This window comes from Triticum aestivum, chromosome 4A, assembly GCF_018294505.1.
Source record: "Triticum aestivum cultivar Chinese Spring chromosome 4A, IWGSC CS RefSeq v2.1, whole genome shotgun sequence".
Lineage (NCBI taxonomy): Eukaryota > Viridiplantae > Streptophyta > Magnoliopsida > Poales > Poaceae > Triticum > Triticum aestivum.
In genome coordinates this window covers 669,220,861-669,247,582 of record NC_057803.1, presented here as the reverse complement: position 1 = coordinate 669,247,582, position 26,722 = coordinate 669,220,861, and the positions used below count along the sequence as shown (strand labels likewise).

The following is a 26,722-nucleotide window of genomic DNA, read 5'->3' as shown; positions in this document are numbered from 1 at the left end:
TACGAGAAAGTGATGTTGTTTATTAAATATGATGTTGTTTATGATGTGTTGTTGTTTAAAAGTGTGTTATTGTTATAATCTATTTATGTTTAAGATTATAATTATATGTTGTTTTTATGACTATGAGTAGTTCAAATTGATGCTTTGCAAACATGGATAATTTTACCCATGGGTACCCATGTACCCTGTCGAGTAACGGGTATGGGGAAAAATTATACCCATTGATGGGTATGGGTAAGGGTGATGGGTAAGCTTAGAGGGGATGGGTAAGGGTATGGGGTGGCTCCACCCGTACCCAAACCCTGCGGGTGCCATCCGTAGGTATGGCAGGTTAATCTGCTCTACCAACATTTGTCAGCCACAACAGTGTGGGGAATCATTAGTAGGTTGCACATGTTTATTTCGGTATTTAGAAGATAATTTCAGGGATGAGAGGAAAACAAATAGGAAAACGACACAGTGATTTGGTGAGAAGCAGTAGCAGCAACAACAACACAAACCATGATGGACAGATAGTATTATAGCAACTTCTGATACACTTCTCATCGAGCTAAGACACTAGACACATATGCTTATTATGAAAGGCGGCGGCGGAGGCCGGTGCCTGGATCTCCGCTGCGCCTTGCGGCCTCCGTCCATGGCGGCCATGGCGGCCATGGCTGGTTTAGTTGCAGCAGCAGCAGAGGCAGTCGAGGCAGCACTCGCACGTCTCGTAGCAGCAGAAGCAGCACAGCGCCGTGAACACGCTGCAACCCAAACACACAATTATATCAGTCAAACAATTATAACAAAATCATACTGTAGAATGAATAGAACACAAAGAAATTAACAGGAACTAGTACTAGTGGAATCAGTCCCAAAATGTTCCTGCCCTGTCTCTACGATTTCTCTGAAGATTTTTCAGATGGCAGAAGAGCGCTATCTCTTTCTCTCTCTCGGCCTCTGCATAGACCGATGCACACGCCGAGAGATTTTACATCTCTCGGCAAGACGAGCAGAGCAAAACCCAGAGGGAGAGTGAGTGAGTGAGTGGATGAACAAAGTGTGTGTGTGTGTGCGCGTGTGTCTCACCATGCGTAGATGCAGCCCTTCTCCTCGTGGCGCTTCTGCACGTGCTCCGTGTAGGACATCTCCTGCCCCGACGGTGCGTTGTACATCTTGGCAAAGGGTGGGGTGGGCTACTATGGAAGAAGAAGATACTCTCCAAGGATTCTGCTCTGCTCTCCTGTGGCCGGCTTTGGGAAGATGTAGGATTGGAAGAGGAAGGAGATGTGGGTGGGGTTTTATAGGCTGGGAACGCAGCTAGCTGCACCTGTGCCACAGTTTTTTTTCTTTTCCTACTCATCACCACCACCTAAGCACAAGTGGCAACGCTGTTTTGTAACTGACACAGCCCGATGGGCCCACGCGTCGGTGGCCATGGTGCACACACAGTTTGTCTTTTGTAGGCGTGGAACACGGCTTTTGTGCTAGTCGACCTCTGGAAATCATAGAGAAAAATCTCCCAGAACTCCCAAATTGAACAGCTTAGTTGCTACATGAGATTTTGGTTTTCTAGTAAATGGATTTTTTTTGCGGGGCAGTAAATGGAAGAAATAGAGAGGGTTGAACTTGGACTGTCCTTGTTTAATTTTCTCCATTTCGCGCCAACTCGGACCAGGCCTATCTCTTGGTCGTTTGATTGTGAATCCTGACTTTCTTTTTGAATGAAGAGAGGATTCCTAGCTAGTCTAGGTGAGTGGTCAGTTCTGAGGGGCTGGAATAAATCCACCACCTATCGATCTGGACTATGAGGTCACGGGCCCATGACCATGATGGGTGTGTGTGTGTGTGTGCATGCCGTGCGTGTATGTATGGTGGGAAGGAACAAGGCCAATTTGCCTCGGTCACCACTAATTATTAATCAGCCTGCAAAGTTGGCTAGTACTACGGCCTCACTGTCTGCATATCTGTTCTTAGTGCAAGCATCACATCATGCTTCAGAAAAAGGTTCTACTCTCTCCGTTTCTAAATACAAGTCTTTATAAAGATTTTACTATGGACCACATACGGATGTATATAGATGCATTTTAGAGTGTAGATTCACTTATTTTACTCCGTATGTAGTCCATAATGAAATCTTTGCAAAGACTTATATTTAAAAACGGAGGGAGTATATACATTATGGCTGCAGATCATATCTTACCACGCGTAGAGGCAGCCCTTCTCCTGGTGGCGCTTCTGCGCGTGCTCGTAGTAGGACATGCCCTGCGGTGGCGGAGGGTTGTTGTACATCTTGCCGCCGGCCGGCTGGGCTCCTCTCCTCTCTCCGGCTAGATTTAGATCTCTTCTACCTTGTCTAGTTCTTGTGTGTATGTAAGTAAGATTATTATTGCATATTGCATTCGGATGGGTGTATTTATAAGTCAGGGGAGGTCCAACACTTGTCAAAGCCTAGCTGCCAAGTGTACATTCACGTCCGAATGCATCTTCTGACATAAATTTCAAGTATCCTAATGGAGACAAAAAAAGGGACCTCATTAGTTTCCTTCGACCCTAAGGTTTCTAATCTGTCAGCTACCTAATGCGTTTCCCATTGAATTGATTCACTACACTGCCATATCTGACCAGAAAGGGTCCAAAATAAGACGTCCAACATTTGTCGATGCCCAACATTAACAGGGCAAGGGATGTCCAACATTTGTCGATGCCCAACGACAAGTGTAGATCATATCTGAATTTACTAGTATCTTCTAAACATAAATTAGAAGTATCCTTGGGGAGACAAAAACAGGACTTGATTGGTTTCCTTCGCCCTGAAGATTTCTAAATTGTCATCTACCCACTGTAATTACCATTGAGTTGAGTTACTACAGTGCCCATGTTTGACTGTCAAAAGTCCAAATTAAGAAACAGACCATGCCGGGGATGGGGTCCCTCTTCAGCCTCATATGCTTCCAGCTGATGGTATTTATCTTAGCAGCTAAGGAGTGTACCAATATTGGCAGTACTAGTGCACAGTACCAGAATGGGTGACAAGTGGATGCCTCTTACGTCGTGTTCTTGGTTTTATCTTGGCCTGGATTTTTTCGTCCACTGGCTAGGTCACTGATTTACCGACTAATCGACGTCGTATTCTAGAAGGAAAATCCATCAGCGTCGACGGGGACATCAAGGAGAATTTGTTTCATCTGGCCTCCGGTAGTCTTATTCATTTGCAAGGAGAAGTGATCACGAATGTATAAGTGACTATGAAAGTATATCGCTCGTTCTTGACAACGGCCACAAGAGATTATACTATAACATGTATGTTATCATGATACGATTGGAAAGTCCAATCGATTTAATATATTTAGGCTCACTTTGAATTCCCATCGCAGATACCCTTGTAATGTTTTTTTAGCAGTAACGATGATCAATATAAAGATTTAGGGACTGCGCTGTAATATTTCCATCAAAAAATGGACCTGAACTGCTGCATAAGTATGTATTCTGCGTAGCAATAACATAAGCGTCCAAATTCAAACTAGGACCGAAACCCAGAGGTGGGTGTACGCCATCATAACACTAACGTGTTATTTTTGACCTCATCATAACACTAACTTCTCCCAAAACTTGCACGTAATGATACACGTACGCTATCATGCTAGTACTCGTCTGTCCATTAGATGTAGTGTACATGCTTGCTATGTGTACAGTCATATCAAATGCCCGTGAGCTTATGACACGGTGAGGATATGGTTATATCATAAAAGGCAAGGATAGCAAATCAAATTGACTATAGTAGTAGTGCATGTGCTGAAACTGGAGACATCTATATAGTACTCCCTCCGTTCGAAAATACTTGTCATCAAAATAGATAAAAGGGGATGTATTTAGATGTATTTTAGTTCTAGATACATCTCTTTTTATCTATTTTGATGACAACTATTCTCGGACGGAGGGAGTAGTAGTGCATGTGCTGAAATTGACTATAGTAGTAGTGCATGTGCACAAGCAGATAAATACAGTGCAGTGAGCTACCGAAGCAGATAAATACAGTGCAGTGAGCTACCGAAGCAGATAAATACAGTGCAGTGAGCTACCGAAGCGCCATCACAAGCAGATATCAGCAATTCCTAACAGATAAATATAGTTGCATTCCAAGTCTCTCAGGTCCAGTTCCTCTAGTAATGATGATGTGAACATCTATATATTCATTAAGAGTGATCACCATCTTATTTAATTGATCACATCTTAGTTAAATGATTTGCATAGGTGTGAGAGACATTAGGGATTATTCTATGGCAGGGCACTATATGAAAGTGAGGCATTTGGAACTATATGGTGCTTTTATTTCTTCCATAGGAGACAATTGGGAAAATTCCCCGTAAATGTCATTTGATACCACGTGATGCTAACAGTGCCATGCGGGATGTAATCCTCTGACGTTTAGGATAGAGCTGTCTGCTTGTACAAGGTTTTGCATCTACATGTATCTTCTAATATAAATTAGAAGTATCCTTACCGAGATGAAAACACAACTATATTAGTCTCCTTCGATCCGATGATTTCTATGTTGGCGCCGCCTCTCGCAGCGCCGCTCTTCTTCCTCTTGCCAACTCTCTCAGCTCACGGAAGAGACTCAAGAACAAGGAAGAACACGAGTATTTTGGTGGCCGTCCCTTTTCTTCTGTTCTTTTCACTCTTGTTCTCAAAGGAACATGCTTTCCTACACTGTACTCGGACGCACGCATAGCCTGGGCACAACACTTGCACACTAACACCACCAACTAACTAGGCCATGCACGCACTATCCTAGGCCACTAACTACACACGCACACATCCAGCTAAACAAGAATTGACTACATCTACTACTACCGGCCTTTTCTCAAGGCGAGAACAGACTCTCCAATCCATCAGCTCAAACTTGTGTAGGCGCTGGCTTCAGACCTTCGTGCATCACCGTTTCACACGGCAAGCCATCCTCACGCGGCAGCTTGGAATTCATCGATGCATGATCTTCTAACTGAAACCATCTGCTTGTATGCATCACACTTAGCAAGTCACGATTCAGCCTTAGTCGCGCCTTGCCGTTTCTAGCGGCACCGCCGTATCGCACGGCATCATCGGCATCCTCACCGTGCTCGCCGCATCGCACGGCAACCCGGCATCTCGCCTTCTTCGCGCGCTCAACCAAAGTTTCGACGACTAGCTACTCCTAGACCATCTAAGTTACATGCATAACAAAAACAAACTAAAATGCTGATACAATAATATCAAGATTAGTTCTAACATTCACCCGTAATCTTGATATCATACTCTTCGACACGGATCATCCGCAGCACCTTGTCAAGGACGATGTCGTCACCACACCGATCACTGCACACATTCTTTTTGTGGTCGACGCCCGTCACCATGCCGTCTTACTGCACGCAATGGCCACCTCTTGAAGTGGACGACGCCTTCGCGACGCGACCACCACCTCATCATCATGTTACGACATCGCACCACAACCAGCCACCAACGGCATCGCGCCGTCACCGGCCTCCATCTCACGTCGTCGTCCTCCACCTCACATGGAGTCCACCCCGTCACCGTCGCTGCCGCCGCCGCAAATCGACAAGGCTGTGATGCCAATTGTTGGCGCCGCCTCTCGCAGCGCCGCTCTTCTTCCTCTCGCCAACTCTCTCAGCTCATGGAAGAGTGAAAAGAACAGAAGAAAAGGGACGGCTGTGTGAGGCAGCCGGCCACCAAAATACTCGTGTTCTTCCTTGTTCTTGAGTCTCTTCCGTGAGCTGAGAGAGTTGGTGAGAGGAAGAAGAGCGGCGCTCCGAGAGGCGGCGCCAACATTCTATACTTTCGCATCTCGACTTCCTGCATCCTGTTTGTTGGCCCCCTTGTGTTTTGTGTCATTTGAATAGAAAAATATAAATTATATTCCACAAAAATTACATTGATTATAAAACGAGGCTTAGAGGTCGAGGCCGAAGGCCAAAGTACAAAACATTACTTTTGTTGCATTACATTATGCAAATGCTTAGCCCCCACAAGACACCATAACAAAGTCTCCTCTTTGATTCTGGCGACAATAACTCCAACCCGCACCGCGGTGTTGTACAAAACACGTGCATTCCGCTCTTTTCCAAATTTACCATGAGATAATCAACATTAGGAAAACGAGCACCCACGCGATTGAGTCCTCTTGGACGAATCGAGGTTGTACCACTCCTTCACGGAATTCATGTCACCCCAATCTAGAGGATGTACATCATGAAGTCCAAACCAAGTTTAATCATGCTACTGATGTCTACTACGCAACCTTCTTCTTGTAGACTCGTGTTGGGCCTTCAAGCGTAGAGTTTTGTAGGACAATAGCAAATTTCCCTCAAGTGAATGACCTAAGGTTTATCAATCCGTGGGAGGCGTAGGATGAAGATGATATCTCTCAAACAACCCTGCAACCAAATAACAAGGAGTCTCTTGTGTCCCAAACTCACCCAATACAATGGTAAATTGTATTGGTGCACTAGTTCAGCGAAGAGATGGTGATACAAGTGTAGTATGGATAGTAGGTATAGGTTTTTTGTAATCTGAAAAAAATTTAAAAAACAGCAAGGTAACAAATGGTAAAGTGAGCGAAAAAGGTATTGCAGTGCTTGGAAACAAGACCTAGGGTTCATACTTTCACTAGTGCAAATTCTCCCAATAATGATAAAATAATTAGATCATATGGCAATCCCTCAACGTGCAACAAAGAGTCACTCCAAAGTTCCTATCGCGGAGAACATACAATGAAATTGCTTGTAGGGTATGAAACCATCTCAAAGTTATTCTTCCGATCAATCCATTGAGCTATTACTATAAGTGTCACAAACACCCCTAGAGTTGGTAGTAAAATAACACCATATGACACACATCAATGAACCCTAATGTCACCTAGATACTTCAATGTCACCACAAGTATCCGTGGGTCAATTATACGATATGCATCACATAATCTCAGATTCATAATATTCAATCCAACGCAAAGAACTTCAATAGTATCCCAAGATTTCTATCGGAGAAAGGAATGTGAAAACGCGTACCAACCCCTATGCACAGATTACCCAAATGTCACCACGGAAGTCCGCAAGTTGATAAACAATACATACATCAAGTGGATCAATAGAACGTCCCATTGTTACCACGGATATCCCATCGCAGGACATACATCAAGTGCTCTTACTTCCAAAGATTCAATCCGACATAACAAAACCTCAAAGGAAAAGAATCGATTCATCACATGGTAGAGAGGGGAGAACACCATAAGATCCAACTATAATAACAAATCTCGCGGTACATCAAGATCATGCCAAATCAAGAACACGAGAGAGAGAGAGAGAGAGAGAGAGAGAGAGAGAGAGAGAGAGAGAGAGAGAGAGAGAGAGAGAGAGATCAAACACATAGCTACTGGTACATACCCTCAGCCCTGAGGGTGAACTACTCCCTCTTTGTCATGGAGAGCGTCGGGATGATGAAGATGGCCACCAGTAATGGTTTCCCGCTCCGGCAGGGTGCCGGAACGGGCTCCCGATTGGTTTTCCGTGGCTACAGAGGCTTGCGGAGGCGGAACTCCTAATCTAGGTTTCTTTTTGGGGGTTTCTGGATTTATAGGAATTTTTGGTGTCGGTTTCACAACAGGGGGGATCTATAAGTCAGCGACAAGGCAGGGGGCGCACCCTAGGGGGGGTGGGGGCGCCCTCCACTATTGCCGTTGACTCGGGACTCTTCTGGCCCAACTCTTGTGCTTCAGGCGCTTCTTCTGGTCCATAAAATATCACCGTAAATTTTCAGCTCGTTTGGACTCCGTTTGATATTCCTTTTCTGCAAAACTCAAAAACAAGAAAAAAAAGAAACTTGCACTGGGCTCTAGGTTAATAGGTTTGTCCCAAAAATAATATAAAATATCATATAAAGCATCCAAGATGGATAATATAATAGCATGGAACAATAAAAAATTATAGATACGTCGGAGACGTATCAGCTACAAACTCTGACGGTATAGGCGTGTAGCGACACTGGAAAAGAAGATGAGCCGCTGACTCTTTAGCCTGTTTGCAAAGGGGGCATAAGGAGTGAATTGCGAAAAACATCAACATTGATAGCTAGGGTTGCAGGAACCATAGTTCTATGGGTTTGTGCCACAAACCACTATTTTTGGGCTTAATTTTTTTTCAAAAAACACTAGTCACCCGATTCGCTCGTTTTAAGCCAGATTATGACATGTGGGTCCCGCCTTTGTTGACGTGGCAGCACTATTCACCCGGCCGAGCCGTTAGACAATGTCGCCTGAGCCACGTGTGCCTATCTTCTCACTCTCCCTCCTCGCCCTCACCTCCCAACCCTTTTCCTCCCCCGCATGCTCTCTCCTCTCCGTAGACATGACGACGGCAAGCGGCAGCGGTGGTGGTGACGGCGGGTCTAGTTACGGCAAGGATGATAGGCCACCAAAGGGGGGGGGTATTTGCAGGAGCTCAAATCCTAGCGTCCCTTCTCAAAACAGCAGCCAGCAACCATCGCTCGAATTCACGGCGGCGCAAGCTTGGGCTACGGCCGTGAAGGCCACTCCGACGGGGAGTCACCAGTGGGACTCGTCATTCGGTGGTGTCGAGTAAGTTTTCCTCTTCCCTAACCTAGGTTCTTTTGATTTCTGAACTTCAGATCGATTCTAGGGTTAGGGTTAGGGTTATTCGAATTTTGATGAAAGTTAAGATTTTTTTTGTTATTGTTAGCTTGAAAACCCGGGTTGGCCACATTGTATCTGTTGTTAATTTGATTTACACGCAATGTTAAACCCTAGCTTGGCCTTCAGAAAACCTAATTTGTTCTTTTAATCATAGCCACTGGTAATTAGAATAGATTTCTAGGCACTTTTAATCATAGTAGTTTATGTTAATATGATGTATTAATTAGAGTAGTGCTTTTTTAATAATAGTTGAGTGATACACCACTGTTAATAAGAGTAGTTTCTATTAATATGTTGTGTTAATTAGAGCTGTGCTATGTTAATTATGCAGTGTTAATTAAGATTGTTTTACTTTCTTTCTCTGTAGTTTGGATGATGATGTTTCGGAAGTTAGAATGCACTTCCATGACAGAGACAACTTGGAGAGATCAATGTGCATTTCAGACATCACATTTCATAATCTGATAGCACTAATAGAGACAGAGGGATATGGTTTGAATGATTACATGTATTTTGTGAGGAAGCCTGGTGTGGGTATTTCTGGATTGGAAGAAATTTGTGATTATTAAAAGGTGGATGCAATGCTCGACCATATTGCTAGTAGAGATGGGAAGGTAGTCAACTTGACAGTGATTAGGGAGCAGGTTCCTTTAAGTGAAATAGGAGAGAAATCTGTGTATGAAATCAATCACTCACGTGTTCTCTTCAGATCACCATCAAAATGCAGTAAACGGAAGCATCCAGAGCCACTGCAGTTCTACTCCACACAACAGAGTACAAACAATTGCATGGATTTAGAAGATGTTATGGATGAAGGCAATGCAGCAGATCAGGATGAGCTGGAGACACTCATGGAGCTGAAGAGGAGAACATCAAATTTAGGAAAAAAACTAGCAATCCTTCTAACTGAAGATGATTCTGATCTGGAGGCAGATGAGGACTTTCTTCAGAGGCTTAGTGAGATGAAGAAGTAGAGAGACACTGATGTGGATGAAGTGTATGACCTAGATGAGCAGTTTGAGGAAGAGGAGCAGGTGGAGGAGGAGGAGCAGGTTGAGGAAGAGGGGATTGTGAAGCAAGAGGATCCACCAAAGAAGAAGATATCTAGAAAAGGGCCAACCAAGAGGTCACATTCTAGCTTGGAGCAAAGATTTGAGGATGTCTGGGTAACATCATCAGATGAGGAGAGAGATCCTGGTGTCTTGAAGCAGGAATATGATGATGGAGCTGAGGAACTACCTTTTGTTCTGCCCAATGGAAGGAAGAGCAGAGCAAAACAACCTTTGGCCAGGAACTGGTACAGTGAGGACAGAGAGAACCCAGAGGAGCAGTTTGTAGAAAACTTTTTTTCCTTAATGTGTACCAATTTAGGAGAGCACTTCAAACATTTCACATAAGTCAGAACATGAATTATGAGTTCCATAGAAACTGCAATGACAACATCATAGTTGTGTGCACTAATGTTAAATTCCCTTTCTGTTGTAGCTTTTGTTATTGCAAATGAGACTACTTTTTGCATAAGGAAGGCAAATTTTTTGCACACATGCCCAGCAGTAGCTGAGAACAACAAGGTCACTGGAAAATAGGTCGCACACCAGTGTGAGAGCATGATCAAAACTGACATTGGTACACCATTCACCACAATAATGCAGAATCTAAAGAAAAAATATGGAGTAGAGAGATCTCGACCCATATGGCCTTCAGGGCAAGAAGCAAGCACTGAAGGTTATCCAGGGAGATCAAAGAGGGTAGTACACTAGACTTAGAGATTATTTGCAGGTTGTGTGATACAAACTCAAGCAATAGATGTGTTGTGACCACTAAGTACCTGTCAGATCAGCCAAGCAAAACCCTAGGTTCCATGGCCTGTTCTTCTGTCTTAATGCACGCAAATAAGGGTTTTGAATGGATGCAGGCCTTTCATAGGTACAACACCGACTACTCACATTTTTTATATAGTATATGCAACACCAAGTGCTCATATTTCATAGGTTCCATTTTTAAGTGTTTATATAGTATATACAACAGCAAGTGCTCACATTTGTGACATTAATTGCCGGGGTAGAAGGTTGTTTTATCAAGCTGTCAATAGGTCAACAGATCCTTGCTGCAACAGGAAGGGATGGGAACAACAATATATATCCTATAGCATTTGGAGTTGTTAACAAAGAGGACATAGACAGTTGGACTTGGTTCTTAACACAGCTGAGAGTTGCACTTGGAGGAGAAAGTGGCAAGTTTGGCTACTCTACAATCATATCTGATAGGCAGAAGGTAAACTCCATAGCCACTTCTCATAGTTATCTTGTTTCGTATGCAATTTCTCCAGCACTTCATAGGCCCATTGGTTAGCTCTAGTTCCTATTGTTCCAAACTGGTGGTTATAGAGGTGATGAATTAAAGAAACACATGGATGCAGCTAGCTACTCATATACTAAGAATGAACACCTTGCTGTAATGAATGATTTGAAAAGAGAGTGTAAGGCTGTTTGGGCATCGCTTAATAAAATACCAGTTCATACTTGGGCAAGAGATGCAATGGATTTTAACTGCAAGACTGGCCTGGTTATGAACAACATTAGTGAGGTGTTTAACAAAATGATACTAGATGTCAGGGGTAAGCCAATAGAGACCATGATAGAAGGAATTAGGACAAAATTCATGGTGAAGTTTAACTCAAACAGTATTAAGACAGAGAAAGAAAATTGTGAGATTTGCCCAACATATGTTGAGATGTTAGAGGAGGCAAGGTACCACTCAAGGCGGTGCCAAACTTTGATGGCTCATCCTAACATGTACCAAGTCACAATGGAGATAACACCTACTCAATGAACTTGCTGGACAGAACATGTGGATGTAAGAAATTGGATATGGCTGCTATGCCTTGCCATCATGCAGTCTCTGCAATAGTGAAAGCAAAGTTACAACCTGACGACTTTATGACTGATTTTTTCAAGAAGGAAATGTATAAATCAACATTTAGTCATATCATATTTCCCGTGCGTAGTCCAAATCTGTGGCCAAGGAGAAGAACTCAGGAGACAGAGCCTCCAATATTCAAGGACAAGGTAGGGAGGCAACAAACAAAGAGGAGGTAAATCAATTTGAGAAGCTGGCACCAAGGGATACAAGTAGGATGGCATTTATTACTTGTAGCAACTGCAACCTTTTAGGTCATATATATAGTGTTTGCTCCAAGCTTCTGAAGCCAACTCTTGCTATGAGAAAGAACAATCATCAGGTTAGATAAGCACCTCCATTTTCTTTATGTTCTCTACATGGTAATTCACATTTCTTACTAGTTTTTGGAATGCAGCCAAACAGGTCAGAGGCTTCAACAAGCTTATCATCAATAGCTGCTGCATCAATAAGGAAGATGCCATCTCCATGCACCACTACAGTGGTGCTCCTCCAAGGAAAGAACCCGCAGCTTCTGCTACTGCACCTACTGCTCATTCCAGGAATACAACCACATCTGCTGCTACTGCACCTACTGCTCCTCCCAGGAACACAACCACAACTGCTGCTTCTACACCTTCTGCTCCTCCAAGGAGGTCTCCAAGGAAGAATGCTACCCCTGTACCTTCTGCTCCTACAAGGAGGTCTCCAAGGAAGAAAGCCACCACTGCTGGTACAACCTATACCTCTGCTGCAAGCCATAGGGAACTTTTCTACCTCCAAGACATACTGGAAGGAAGAGGACTAGTACCTACAAGATGAAGGAGTACTTATATGCTTGTGGTAACTAGAAGTAGTGCATATTTTCTTGTGTTGCCTATGTTGGTGTTTCCTTTGAAACATGTATTGGGAGTGCTACTTGTGTTGGAGTAATGCTTTGTGTTGCCTATGTTGGTAGAAACCTATCTTTAATTGTGTTGGTTGTGAAACCTATGTAACTTTTGTTGGCTTTGAAACCTACGTTATGTTTACTTGTGTTGGCTTTGAAACATATGTTAGCTTTACTTGTGTTGGTGTGAAACCAACTAGATTCTAGGGTCTCTCGACATCAACGAAAGCACCCAACTAGATTCTAGGGTCTCTCGGCGTCGACGAAACCACCCAACTATATTCTAGGGTCTCTCGGCATCGACTAAACCACCCAACTAGATTCTAGGGTCTCTCGAAGTCGACAAAATCACCCACATAGATTCTAGGGTCTCTCGGCATCGACAAAACCACCCAACTAGATTCTAGGGTCTCTCAGCGTCGACGAAACCACCCAACTAGATTCTAGGGTCTCTCAGCATCGATGAAACCATCCAACTAGATTCTTGGGTCTCTCGACGTCGACAAAACCACCCAACTAATTCTAGGGTCTCTCGGCGTCGACGAAACCACCCAAACAGATTCTAGGGTCTCTCGGCGTCGATGAAAGCACCCAACTAGATTCTAGGGTCTCTCAGCGTTGACGAAACCACCCAACTACATTTTAGGCTCTCTCGACCTCGGCAAAACCACCCAAATAGAGCAGTCATCTAAGGAACATAAAGCATTCATCTAAGCAGCATCACATTCAACATAACATCACATTCATCTAAGAAACATCACTAATAAGTAGCATATTACAAGATCCATACATAACCATAACTAATAAGTAGCATATTACTAGACCCATACATAGTACCCATGCTACTTATTTAGATTGTCCTCAATCTTGTTTCTCTTGCACTCTTCATACATCTCCCATAACATGGCCAATGCATTCTCCATTGTAGTTGGCCAAGCTGGATCAATCCATTCAACTAGTCCAAAGTTCCTACCCTCCTATAAATTAGAGTGTTAAGCAACCAGATAGGAATTTTTTTAGTTAAATTAGCTAGGCAACATAATTAACAGCACCAGTAGCAGCAATTAGGCAAAGGTTAACAATGAGTGCTTACTAACAGCAGATATATTCTCCTATATAACATATTTCACATATCCATATGCACATGCTCACTTATAAACAAAGAACTCATTTATCCACACTATCATCAAAATTAGAAAAACAACGGAACATGCCAGAACCCTATGCACATGCCACCATATAAACAACAGTAAACAATGACCTTACTTAGCCAGATCCTCTAACTACAAAATGAATGGATTCAAGCAATAGCCTCACTAAAACAACGACCTCACTTAAACAATGATATCAGTAAGCATTGGCCACCTATTTAAACAACCAAATTAATCAAGTCAGATATGCCTCCTACAAGAAAATCAAATCTAAACAATGACAAAATAATTAAGACAACATCATTAGCACAAGTTTGGGACATACCTTCTCAGCACAAGCAAGAAATCTCCTTCCAGTGTGAATACCTTCGAAAGCAACATGCCTCTCTGCCGGTTCCCCATGTTCGTGGCACAAAACAACGATGTCAATTTCAGGGCCCACGAAATCGGAGTCATCCGTGGTAGCAGGGATCGGCGCCTGCATAGGAGAGCAAAGGATTTGGGAAAGGAAAATTCAGATCAATCTCAACAGAAAAATCCCCAAATACAAACCCTAACCCTAACCCTAGCTCTAGCAACTGGCCTTGACGATGTCGGCGTCTGAAGCTGAGTCGGCATACTGGTAAGAATTCTCACTGCTGTCGTCATCACTCCACGACACTATGGCGACGGGGCGGCAGTGGCCAGAGATGTGGGAGGGGCAGCGATGGCACAGGAGTGGGAGCAGAGAGGGAGCGAGAGAGAATGAGGGCTGGGGGTGGGCATGTATCGATTCGGGTGGGTTTGACCGTTCCGTCCTAATACGGCTCGGGCGACGCCGTCTAACGGCTCGGCCGAGTGAACAGTGCTGCCAGGTCGACAAAGGCAGGACCCACCTGTCATAATATGGCTTAAAACGAGCGAATCGGGCAGCTAGTGTTTTCTCCAAAAAATTAAGCCCAAAATTAGTGGTTTTTGGTACAAACCCGTAGAACTGTGGTTCCTGCAATCCTAGCCTTCAATGTCGATGTTGTTTTGCAATTCACTCAGGGTATAAGTATTAGTTAGACCATCGGTGTTGGAGTCTGTCATCCGTCCAGATCCTATTTTTGATAATTAGCCATGCGGGGCACGGGGCGGGGGGGGGGGGGGGGGGGGGGGGGGGTGGTGTTCGTCCACACTTTTTGGAGCATGTCCAAGCAATTGTGCGCTATAGGCCGCTGCCGCTGAGTAATGTCAACCAAACCAATGAATTCGTGAATTGTGCACCCTAGTTGATGTATTATGTTGACAGTTTGCAAAAAGAAAATCAGCGTGCAGTTTGCTGAACTTTCTTCCTAAACTACTGGTTGGTATGCCAGGTTAATCTGCTCAACCAACATATATCAGGCACAACAGTTGCACACGTTCATTTCAGTCACATAATTTTATTTAATGAAATGTTCATTTCAGTCTTCAGATAATTACAGGGAGACAAAGCAAAGTGTCAAAGGAAAAGCGCAGTGGGCAGGTGAGGACCAGAATCTGATGCTAATTAAAATAAGATGCAACACAAACCATGATGGATGGTGATTATAGTGATAGTCTTGTCTGGTGGAGATAATATTATGCGGTACCTGATACAGTTCTCATCAGAGCTAGCTTATTACGAAATTGTAATTTTGGTTTTGGGATAATTAACAGTAGTGGAGGCCGGTCGATGTCGCGCTGCACCTTTCTCCGTCCGTCCGTCCGTCCATGGTGACCATGGCTGGTTTAGTTGCAGCAGCAGCAGAGGCAGTCGAGGCAGCACTCGCACGTCTCGTAGCAGCAGAAGCAGCACAACGCCGTGAACACGCTGCAACCCAAACACACAATTATAGCAGCATCATAGAAGGGGAGAATGAACAGAACACAAAGGAATTAACAGGAACTGGTACTAGCCTACTAGGGAAATCAGTCCCAAGATATTCCTGCCCTGTCTCTATGATTTCTCCGAGGATTTTTCAGATGGCAGAAAAGTCTCTCTCTCTCTCTCTCTCTCTCTCTCTCTCTCTCTCTCTCACCCCCTCCCCCCTCTCTCTCGGCCTTTGCATCGACCGATGCACACAAAGACGAGCAGAGCAAAACTCAGAGGGAGAGTGAGCGAGTGAGCGGATGAACAAACTGTGTGTGTGTGTCTCACCATGCGTAGATGCAGCCCTTCTCCTCGTGGCGCTTCTGCACATGGTCCGTGTAGGACATCTCCTGCCCCGACGGAGCGTTATACATCTTCGCAAAGGGTGGGTTGTGTGACTATGGACAAGGGTTGTGCTCTGCTCTCCTGCGGCTTTGGGAAGATGTAGGATTGGAACATGAAGGAGTGGGTGGGGTTTTATAGGCTGGGAAGTCAGCTGCACCTGTGCCACAGCTTTTTTACTCATCACAGTCACCTAAGCACAAGTGGCAACGACTGTTTTGTACCAACTAACACAGCTTGATGGGCCCACACGTCAGCCATGGTAGTTGCTGTTTGTCATCGAGAAGTTTGTCTTTTGTAGGTGTGGAACACACGCTTTGTGCTAGTCGACCTCTGGAAATCATGGAGAAAATTCTCAGAACTCCCAAATGGACCAGTTTAGTTGCTACATGAGTTGGGGAAATTAAATATCGGTTTTGCAGTATGTGAAAAATAAAGAGAGGGTCTGTCCTTGTTTCCTCCATTTTGCGCCAACCCGGACCCGAACCGGAGTCTCTTATTCTTTTCTCTTTGTGGTTTGATTGTGAATCCTGACTTTCTTTTTTGAACGAACCGAGGATTCCTAGTCTAGTTGGTTGGTCAGTTTTGACGGGCTGGAATGAATCCACCACCTATTGATGAGGACCATCAGGTCATGGGCCCAAGACCATCACTAGTGCAGAACCGGACAATAGCACCGGTTCGTAAGGCCCTTTAGTGCCGGTTTCATAACCGGCACTAAAGTGTGGGCACTAATGCCCCCCCCCCCTTAGTACCGGTTCGGCATGAACCGGTGCTAAAGGGCAACCACGTGGCACGAGGCAGCTCCGGGGGCCTGGAGCCCTTTAGTACCGGTTGGTAATACCAACCGGTACTATAAGGTTTGGGGGGTTTTAGTTTTATGATTTTTTTTTCATTTAATTTTTTGTTTCCATTTTAATTATTTTTCGTTTGCTGATATTTCACGATACTACACATTGTATACGTTATGCATATATATATATATATATATATATATATATATATATATATATATATATATATACATACATACATATATAAATAGAATTTCTAGTAGAACCAATCATGCATATATATATCATCAATGTCTCACAAACCACCATATTAATTAATTCACACATACACAATGTATAGCTATATACAATTTCTCCTACATATGCATGTTGCCTTCGGAGCCAGTGGCATTAGCCTAATTGGTGCCTTCGGAGCACGATGACAATTGGAAGTGGTTTTCATGGGGGCGGTAGCGGGTAATAGTATTCTCCCTTCGGATTTATGACCTGGTCGAGCAAAAATCCCGCTATTTCCTCTTGAAGTGCTTCTACGCGCTCCGTTTCTAGGAGCTTCTCCCGCACCTCTCTGAACTGTTAAGAAGGAGATCAATATGCATGTGTATTAGTTGTGTGACTAGATATCGATAATGGTGTAAAAATTGTGAATAGTGTTCTGACAAGCGTACCCATTCCTGTCTTTGAGATCTGCTCCTTTCGGACGCCATCATGCGAATGTTCTCGCAAACGCAGAATGCACACAGATCAGTCCCCTGCGCCTGCTTCAGGGCCTTTACGAGAATGGAATTTGATCAGATAATAATTAATCAAGCATGATAATTAATAAGAGATGGCAGCTAGCTAGCTAGCTAGTACTACTTAATTACTTACCTTGGGTCGAAACCATTGAAGCTTTTTTTCCATTCGCCTTCCGTGACGCTGATGAACCTTGCCCAAGCCCTGCCCGCCGACAAAGAAAATGAATAAAGGGGTTATTAAATAGTTCATATCATGAAATGACGAACTAAATAGGCCGAGATATATAGTTAATAATGATTGAAATTACCTGTTGACTATCCCAAACAAGATGTTATAGTCAGTTTTTGCTTTGAGTAGTGAGTCCAGTATTTCAACTGTTCCGTCGTCAACTTTAATGATACACAAGACCCAGTGAAATCTGCATGCACACACGTTTGCATGTCTTAATTAAGCGGGCATATGTAAGCAAAAACATGTAGCTAGCTAGTAGGCAAAAACAGAGAATTTGTAGTACAAGACAGTGTGACTCACTGGAAGTTGTAAGGAAGTAGTATATCTTCATTGTATTTGAGGCGCTTCAAGAACTCTAGCATGTTGTCCTCTACGTCCTTTTGATGATGTGGATTTATCCGCCATGTGTATTCATTAACGGTGTTTGGGTCAATGAACCCAATGCCAAAGCGTCCACCTTTTCTCATTTCATACATCTTCATCCTGCATAATACCACAGAAAAGAATATAGTGAGGATAATTACAGGTAATGATTGATCAAAAGGATCACTACAGCTAGCTTGAGACTTAAATTACAGAAAGAAATCACTTACAGACAATAGCAACTGACGATAGATTTGTCGAGTGCGTCTTGATTGTATAACTGAAACAGTTCAGAATACTCAACGGACAGAGCTTTCTCATGGAAGTAATGCTCCTCCTTGACATTCACCATGAGGGACAATCGATCTGAAATCTTGGTAATGTTCATGTACCATTGATGCAATTCATACATTCTCGTTGGGAGGTTCTTGACCTTGTCTGGCTCGACCAAAGGTTGGCCCCGGACATATTTCCGTTTTATTTCATCCTCTCTAAGCACAGGCATGGGCTCGATCTCGAGGAGTTGTCCAACAGTGATGTTGAGAACTTCAGCCTGCATTATATGGTCCTTGGTTATTACCACATTGCCCACCTCGGGAACGTAAACTGTTTGCCCACAATAATATTGGGCGCGCGTACTGTCACGTGTTGTTGGCACAACAAGCGAGGGGATCGATTGCGCCGCCTGTTCTCCCAGCTGGGGAATGGTTTTCCCGCATTTTTTGACAGCTGCTTGTTGTTTGCTCGATCCCGAGCTCGCCTCCTTACGTAGACGTGCTCGATTTAACTTCCTGATGTGGCGCTCATAGTCTGTGTCAACAGGCTTGGGAGCTGGTGGTTGAGCCATACGAATGAAGTGGTCAATCGTTTCCTCAGGCACTTTCTCCCTTGGCGGCGGTGGCGGTTTCGGTGCAAAATGGGCTTCCACCTCGGCCTTCGATATGGCTGCGTTTTCCTCCTCGGACTTGTCATAAGCCCTCTGCGGAAGAGGCGTGAGGCTTGGACCATATTTATATCGCTTGCCTCCGCCTGTACTTCCTGTACTACCTCGACTCGTACCGCTACGCACCATAGCTGCGGGGTGTCTCTTCTGCGATTGCTGAGGCGGCGGAGACGGCTGACGGGGCTGAGTTGGACGAGGAGGAGTGGCCTGAAGCTGTGCCGGACTTGGAGGAGTGGCCTGAGGTTGTGCCGGACTTGGAGGAGGAGTGGACGTCTGACGCTGTGGCGGACTTGGAGGAGGAGGAGTGGCCTGACACTTTGCCGGACTTGGAGGAGGAGTGGCCTGACACTTTGCCGGACTTGGTGGACTTGCAGGAGCGGGAGTCTGCTGACTCGGTGGCGGACTTCGACGAGGAGTCGGCTGACGCGGTGTCGGTGGCCTTCGAAAGATGATGCAATCCTTTTTCCATAGGATGATACGATGTTTGGCCTCTCCGAGAAAGCGCTCGTCGTCACCTCCAGGAATGTCAAGCTGTAGCTCCGAATATGGTGGGTCCACCACCTCATCAACCAAGACACGAGCATAGCCCGCTGGAATCGGGTTGCAATGGAAGGTTGCCTCGGGGGGATTTGTAAAAGCAACGGCGTCCGCCACCTTCATGGATATGTTCGTTATTTTGACGTGTAGCTCGCAGTTAGTGTTCTCCGTGATGTCATCCACGGGGTATCTACCCAGCATTGCGTCGTCCGGGGCGGAACCCACGCTGCTTCTCGGCATGGATGGGGCGGTGCTATCCAATGCTGGATCATCCGCTAGAAGCTGCAGCTGCTGAGACCCCCTTTGCTGGGTAAGTGAGTCGATCTGCTCCTGCTGCCGCTGGAATTTGACTGCCAATTCCGCTTGACTTGCTTCTAGGCCTTGAAGGCGTTCATAGTCCCGCTTCCTCTGCTCCTCCTCCATCTTCCTCTTCTTCTCCTCCGCAATCTTCTTTCTCGCACGGGTTCTGTAGTCGGTGTTCCAGTCTGAAAACCCCTCATACCACGGAATAGCGCCCTTGCCTCGTGTTCTTCCCGGGTGTTCAGGATTTCCCAGGGCACGCGTAAGCTCGTCGTTCTCTCTGTTGGGCTGGAACACCCCCGATCGTGCCTCTTCTATTGCAACAAGTATCGCATCGTCGGCTCCCTTCAGACTTGCCTTCGTCGAAACATTGCCTGTCTTCGGGTCCAACTCCCCCCCCATGCGCATAGAACCAAGTCCTGCACCTGGGGGGCCAGCTTTTAGTAACCGGAGTGACACCTGCATCCTCCATCTCTTTCTCAGACTTATCCCACTTAGGCATTGCCACCGCATAGCCACCTGGCCCCAGCTTATGGAACTTATCCTTTTTTCGGCATTCTTCTTGTTTATTCTCGACCGTTCCTTAGCTAATTCCGAATCCTTGAATTTCACGAAATCGTCCCAATGAGCACGTTGGTTCTCTAGTGTTCCCTCGAATACTGGAGTCTTCCTTCCTCCCTTGACGTACTTGTCCCATTCACGATTCTTGTGGTTCTTGAATGCAACCGCCATCTTCCTAAGAGCAGCGTCCTTGACTTTCTGCACATCTGCTTTTGTGAAATGATCTGGTAGGGTGAAATGTTCCATGAGAGTATCCCAAAGCAGATCTTTTTGATTCTTGTCGACAAAAGTAACATCTGGACGTGGCTTTGCTGGCTCTCTCCATTCTTGAAGTTTGATCGGGAGTTGGTCCTTCACAAGAACTCCGCACTGACGAACGAACTTGTCCGCAATCTTCTTAGGCGCTAATGGTTCGCCATTAGGTCTGACTGCCTCGATATTGTACTTTACGCCCTCCTTCAACTTTTTGTTCGGGCCTCGTTTCGTCCTTTTGCCTGAAGATTTGCTCGATCCGGATGGCTGAAAGAACAAAGATCGATTCGTTAATATATCTTCAAGTCATTTAAAACATGTGATGATCACCAGATGCCTGCTTATATAAATATACCTCGCCGGTCTTTGTTGTTTCAGGATCAACATGTTCTTCGTCATCGTCATAATCGTAGTTCATGACTTCATCAATTCGGTCGTCGCGATCGAATATCATATCACCCTCTCCGGTGTTGTTTAGAAATTCGGAGCCGTCATAATCTTCTTCTTCATTCTGATCATCATCTGGCCCGCGTATCATATCGAACATGGTCTGTTCTCCCTCTCTGTCGGTATTGTCTGCCATAGCTTTTATTTAACTAATCCAAAAGAAATATAAAACAATTTAGTATTCAAATTACATCGTCTCGAATAATAGATATAATCTCGAATACATCGTCTAGAATAATAGATATAATCTCGAATACATCGTCTCGAATAATATATAATATTGAATAGTACATCACTGGCTAGGTAGCTAATTAAAGATCGAATACTACAGAAGAATCTAGGACACTCGCGGTTCCTGCGGCGCGGGCGGTGGACACCCAAAGAGAAGGAACCCTCACAGGATCATAGCTGAAGTGAGATCCCTGAAGAAACTGCCAGGTATTGGAGAACCTGCCGCCTTCTAACGCAACCATGTAGCGATGGACGTGCTCGTCCTCCTCCCTGACACGGCGACGTACCACCTCCGGCGGGGCCGGGTCCCTCCGCACCGAAACTGGCCCACGCGAACGCCACCAAACGAGATCAGGGTCGACGACGGGACCCGGGGCCGGGTTCCTCATCAAGCGGCGCGCCCCTCCAGGCAGCACCTCCCAGTGCCAGCCCGGCGGAGCCCAGTCCCGGACATGGGTCAGCCGGACGTCGTCGCGGACGGGTCGACGGCGAGGATGCGGGCCGGGCATCATCGAGAACAAATACTAGCTATATGCCCGCAAAAAGTAACATTTTTTAATGATTGGATTTTGATAACTAAAATTTCTAACATTTCTATATAACACTAATTACGCTATCATTGCATATGTCAAAAATCTATATACTATTTCATACCAATTAAGCATCTAACACTAAAAACAGAAAACACAACTTCTATACATCCATTAAAAAACTGAAAAACAACATTATATAAAAAATTTCCATACTAATTAAACACTAATTATATCCATCTAACATGCATTCATACATATATAATAGTGAAAAAGTAATAATCTAAATAATCTAAACTAATTAAACATACAAAATACGTATATATTAATATATACATGCATTAATTCATACATATGTACGTGTGTGTGTGTGTGTGTTCATCATGCTTGTGTGTGTGTGTGTATGGGCTCGGGGAGGGGCGGCGCCCATGGTGGCCGCCGGGGGCGAGGGAGAGGGGTTAGAGGGGGAGAGCTCACAGCGGGGCGACGGCGACGGCGAGGCGACGGCCGGGGCGGTGATGGGCCGGGGCGTGACACGGGGGCGGCGACGCGGGGACGGCGCGACGGGGACGGGCCCGGGGCGGCGACGGAGACGAGGGCGGCGACGGGGACGGGGGCGGCGACAGCGACGGCGTCGATCGATTGGGGCGCGCGGGCGGTGCTTCAATGGAGAAACAGAGGAAGAAACAGAGGGAGAATGAAATTTTCGCAAGTGTTGTATATATAGGAGAGGCCTTTAGTACCGGTTGGAGCCACCAACCGGTACTAAAGGCCAGTTTCGGCCAGCCCAAGCGGCGGGAAGCGACCCCCTTTAGTACCGGGTGGTGGCACAAACCGGTACTAAAGGCCCCCCCTTTAGTACCGGTTGGTGGCTCCAACCGGTACTAAAGCCCTCGCGCTGCCACCCCAAAGTTTAGTCCCACCTCGCCGGGCGAAGGGCAGCCGCACTGGTTTATAAACCCAACCGCGGCTACCACTTCGAACTCCTCTATATAGCAGGCTTGTGGGCCTAAACTCTGCGCGCTGCCCTGTGAGTATGCTGGGCCTTTAAGGCCTGTAATTACACACCTGTGGCCTATCAGGCCCACAGGGCAGCGCCCCAATTTTTTTAATAGTTTTTTTCTTTTCTGCTTTATTTTCTTCTATTTATTTTTGCGTAGTTTTTTGTATAGTTTTTTCTTTTCTGTTATATTTATTTTCTTTTATTTATTTGTGAGTAGTTTTTCATCTAGTTTGCCAAAATTCAACATTTTCAGAGTTCATTTTGTAGTGATTTTCAATTTCACGGTCATTTTGTAAACGATTGAAAAATAGCAAATATAATTTTTTTCTTTTCTGCTTTATTTTTTCTTCTTTTATTTCTGAGTAGTTTTTTCTTTTCTGCTATATTTATTTTCTTCTATTTATTTCTGAGTAGTTTTTTATATAGTTTTTTCTTTTCAGCTATAGTTTTTCTTCTTTTCTGCTATTTTTTCTTTTCTGCAAAACTTGATGGTCAAAGTCTGGAGTTATAACTTAAAAAAAAGAAATGTCGACGTGCAATTAGTTTTTGCCATAACAGAAGAAGTCCGGAGTTGTAATAAGTTATTACAAATAAAAAAGAGGTGCAATGCTCGTTAATTTGCTTCAAGCCTTTCAGAATAGTGTAAACTGCACTGCGCATTGCTCCGTGCAGTCTACCGTATTCCTGAAGGCTTGAAGCTAAGCAACGTGAGCATTGAGCCTCTTCTTCATCGTCTCTGCACTCAGGGCTTATAAACCGCTCCTAGTCCCTCTCACTTCGCGAGGTGGGACTAAAAAACAACTTACGTCTGGTTCATCCATGAACCGGTACTAAAGGTGCTCGTGGGGCCCCAGCCTTACCTGACACAACCTCATTAGTACCCGGCACTAAATGGTGATGGTGGGGCCATAGCCTGACCGGAGGCTGACACAGCCTCTTTAGTACCGGTTCGTGGCATGAACCGGTACTAAAGGTTCGCCACGAACCGGTGCTATTGATCGCCGCCACGAACCGGCACTAGTGTACACATTAGTGCCGGCTAAAATTCCAACCGGCACTATTGTGCTTCACATTTGACCCTTCGCCACGACCCGGTACTAAAGGGGGTGCGCTGGCGCAGGTGCGGTGCGGCAAGTTTAGTCCCACCTCGCTAGCCGAGGGGCGACCGCACTGGTTTATAAACCCCCTTGCGGTCGCTCTCTCGAGCTCCTCTCCAAAGCAGGCCTACTGGGCCTACGTGTTCTTTGCTGCCCTGTGGGCCCACTTGGCCTTTGCGGGCCTGCATCCTGGCCCAACAACAGGTTGGGTTTCTAGTCGTATGCAGGCCGCTCTGGCCTAGTAGGCGGGATTTTATTTTTATTTTTTTGCTTTATTTATTTTTGTGTTGTTTTTTGTGTATTTAGAGTTTCTTTGTGAATATTTTTGCTTTAGGTACAAAAAATTACAAACTTTCTGTTAGTGCCCGTAGTTTTCAAATTTGAATAGTTTAAATTTTGAATTATTTGAAATTAGTGTGAATCACTAGTTTGTGAATAACTTAACTTTAAAAATCAGTAAAGGCATGAAAGAATTTGTTTGCACATAAAATTTCTTCGCGTTTCAAATGCCAAAACACATAACTACCCTAACTATTACAGAGATTCCCCTCTGGGTGTGACACACAGAAGAAAGTGATGATAGTGAAGCCGATCACATCCCAGATCTTTGGGTGTGAAACTTTTTCTTCGCGTGTGTCCCTTTGCGCCGTAACCATGGAAAATCTTCATCATTTAACGGGATGCTCGGGTCAATATTCACTGTGAATGGAGCAATTTCATCAAACTTTTCATAATCTTCTGACTTGTCTGTCTTGTCATCCACTCCCACGATGTTTCTCTTCCCAGAAAGAACTATGTGCCGCTTTGGCTCATCGTACGATGCATTCGCTTCCTTATCTTTTCTTTTTCTTGGCTTGGTAGACATGTCCTTCACATAGAAAACCTGTGCCACATCATTGGCTAGGACGAATGGTTCGTCTGCATACGCAAGATTGTTGAGATCCACTGTTGTCATTCCGTACTGCGGGTCTTCCGTTACCCCGCCTCGTGTCATATTGACCCATTTGCACCGAAACAAAGGGACCTTTAAACCACGTCGATAGTCAAGTTCCCATATGTCCTGTATATAACCATAATATGTTTCCTTTCCCGTCTTGGTTTCTGCATCAAAGTGGACACCACTGTTTTGGTTGGTGCTCTTCTTATCTTGGGCGATCGTGTAAAATGTATTACCATTTATCTCGTACCCTTTGAAAGTCATTATATTCGAAGATGGTAACTGGGACAGCAAGTACAGGTCATCTTCAATAGAGGTGTCATGCATGGTACGTGTCTGCAACCAGCTGGCGAAACTCCTGGTTTGTTCACGTGTAATCCAGTCATCAGACCGCTCCGGGTGTTTGGAGCATAGCAAATTCTTGTGTTCATCCATATACGGAGCCACCAAGGCAGAATTCTGTAGAACTGTGTAGTGTGCTTCAGTGAGAGAATGTTCGTCCATACATATTATTTGTTCCCCTCCTAGCGTGCCTTTTCCATCCAGTCTGCCCTTATGCCGCGATTCAGGAACACCAATCGGCTTAAGGTCAGGAATAAAGTCAATACAAAACTCAATGACCTCCTTATTTTGATGGCCCTTGGAGATGCTTCCTTCTGGCCTAGCACGGTTATGAACATATTTCTTTAAGACTCCCATGAACCTCTCAAAGGGGAACATATTGTGTAAAAATACATGACCCAAAACGTTAATCTCTTCGCATAGGTGAACTAGGACGTGCGTCATGATGTTGAAGAAGGATGGTGGGAACACCAACCGAAACTGACAAGACATTGCACCAAATCATTCTGTAACCTTGGTATGATTTCTGGATCGATTACCTTCTGAGAGATTGCATTGAGAAATGCACATAGCTTCACAATGGCTAATCGAACATTTTCCGGTAGAAGCCCCCTCAATGCAACCGGAAGCAGTTGCGTCATAATCACGTGGCAGTCATGAGACTTTAGGTTCTGGAACTTTTTCTCTGCCATGTTTATTATTCCCTTTATATTCGACGAGAAGCCAGACGGTACCTTAATACTGAGCAGGCATTCAAAGAAGATTTCCTTCTCTTCTTTGGTAAGAGCGTAGCTTGCATGACCCTGATGTATGCCGTCTTCTCCGTGCATATGTTGCTGGTCCTCCCGTGCCTCAGGTGTATCTTTTGTCTTCCCATACACGCCCAAGAAGCCAAGCAGGGTCACGCAAAGATTTTTCGTCACGTGCATCACGTCGATTGCGGAGCGGACCTCTAGGTCTTTCCAATATGGCAGGTCCCAAAATATAGATTTCTTCTTCCACATGGGTGCGCGTCCGTCAGCGTCCTTCGGAACAGGTTGTCCGCCAGGACCCTTTCCAAATATCACCTTCAAATCCTTGACCATATCATGTACATCAGCACCAGTACGGTGGCGAGGCTTCGTCCGGTGATCCGCCTCACCTTTGAAATGCTTGCCTTTCTTTCTTACGGGATGCCTGTCAGAAGAAATCGACGATGTCCCAGGTACACATTCTTCTTACAACTATTCAAATATATACTGTCGGTATCATCCAAACAGTGCGTGCATCCGCGGTATCCCTTGTTTGTCTGTCCTGAAAGGTTACTGAGAGCAGGCCAATCATTGATGGTCACGAACAGCAACGCCTTTAGGTCAAATTCTTCCCCCATGTGCTCATCCCACGCACGTACACCTGTTCCATTCCACAGTTGTAAGAGTCTTCAACTAATGGCCTTAGGTACACATCAATGTCGTTGCCGGGTTGCTTAGGGCCTTGGATGAGCACTGGCATCATAATGAACTTCTGCTTCATGCACAACCAAGGAGGAAGGTTATACAAACATAGAGTCACAGGCCAGGTGCTATGGTTGCTGCTCTGCTCCCCAAAAGGATTAATGC

At 45.0% G+C, this 26,722-nt stretch overlaps 2 long non-coding RNA genes across 2 annotated transcripts; both read right to left on the bottom strand.

Moving 5' to 3' along the window:
* Positions 1-502: 502 nt before the first annotated feature.
* On the bottom strand, positions 503-2,430 carry LOC123088003 (uncharacterized). The gene is made up of 2 exons (XR_006441644.1): positions 2,186-2,430; positions 503-746 (listed from the first exon to the last, which is right to left on the bottom strand). It is a non-coding gene; the product is annotated as an uncharacterized lncRNA (long non-coding RNA).
* A 12,584-nt stretch (positions 2,431-15,014) lies between these two features.
* Positions 15,015-15,918, bottom strand: LOC123088004 (uncharacterized). Its single transcript, XR_006441645.1, has 2 exons — positions 15,768-15,918; positions 15,015-15,440 (listed from the first exon to the last, which is right to left on the bottom strand). It is a non-coding gene; the product is annotated as an uncharacterized lncRNA (long non-coding RNA).
* Between the last annotated feature and the right edge of the window lie 10,804 nt (positions 15,919-26,722).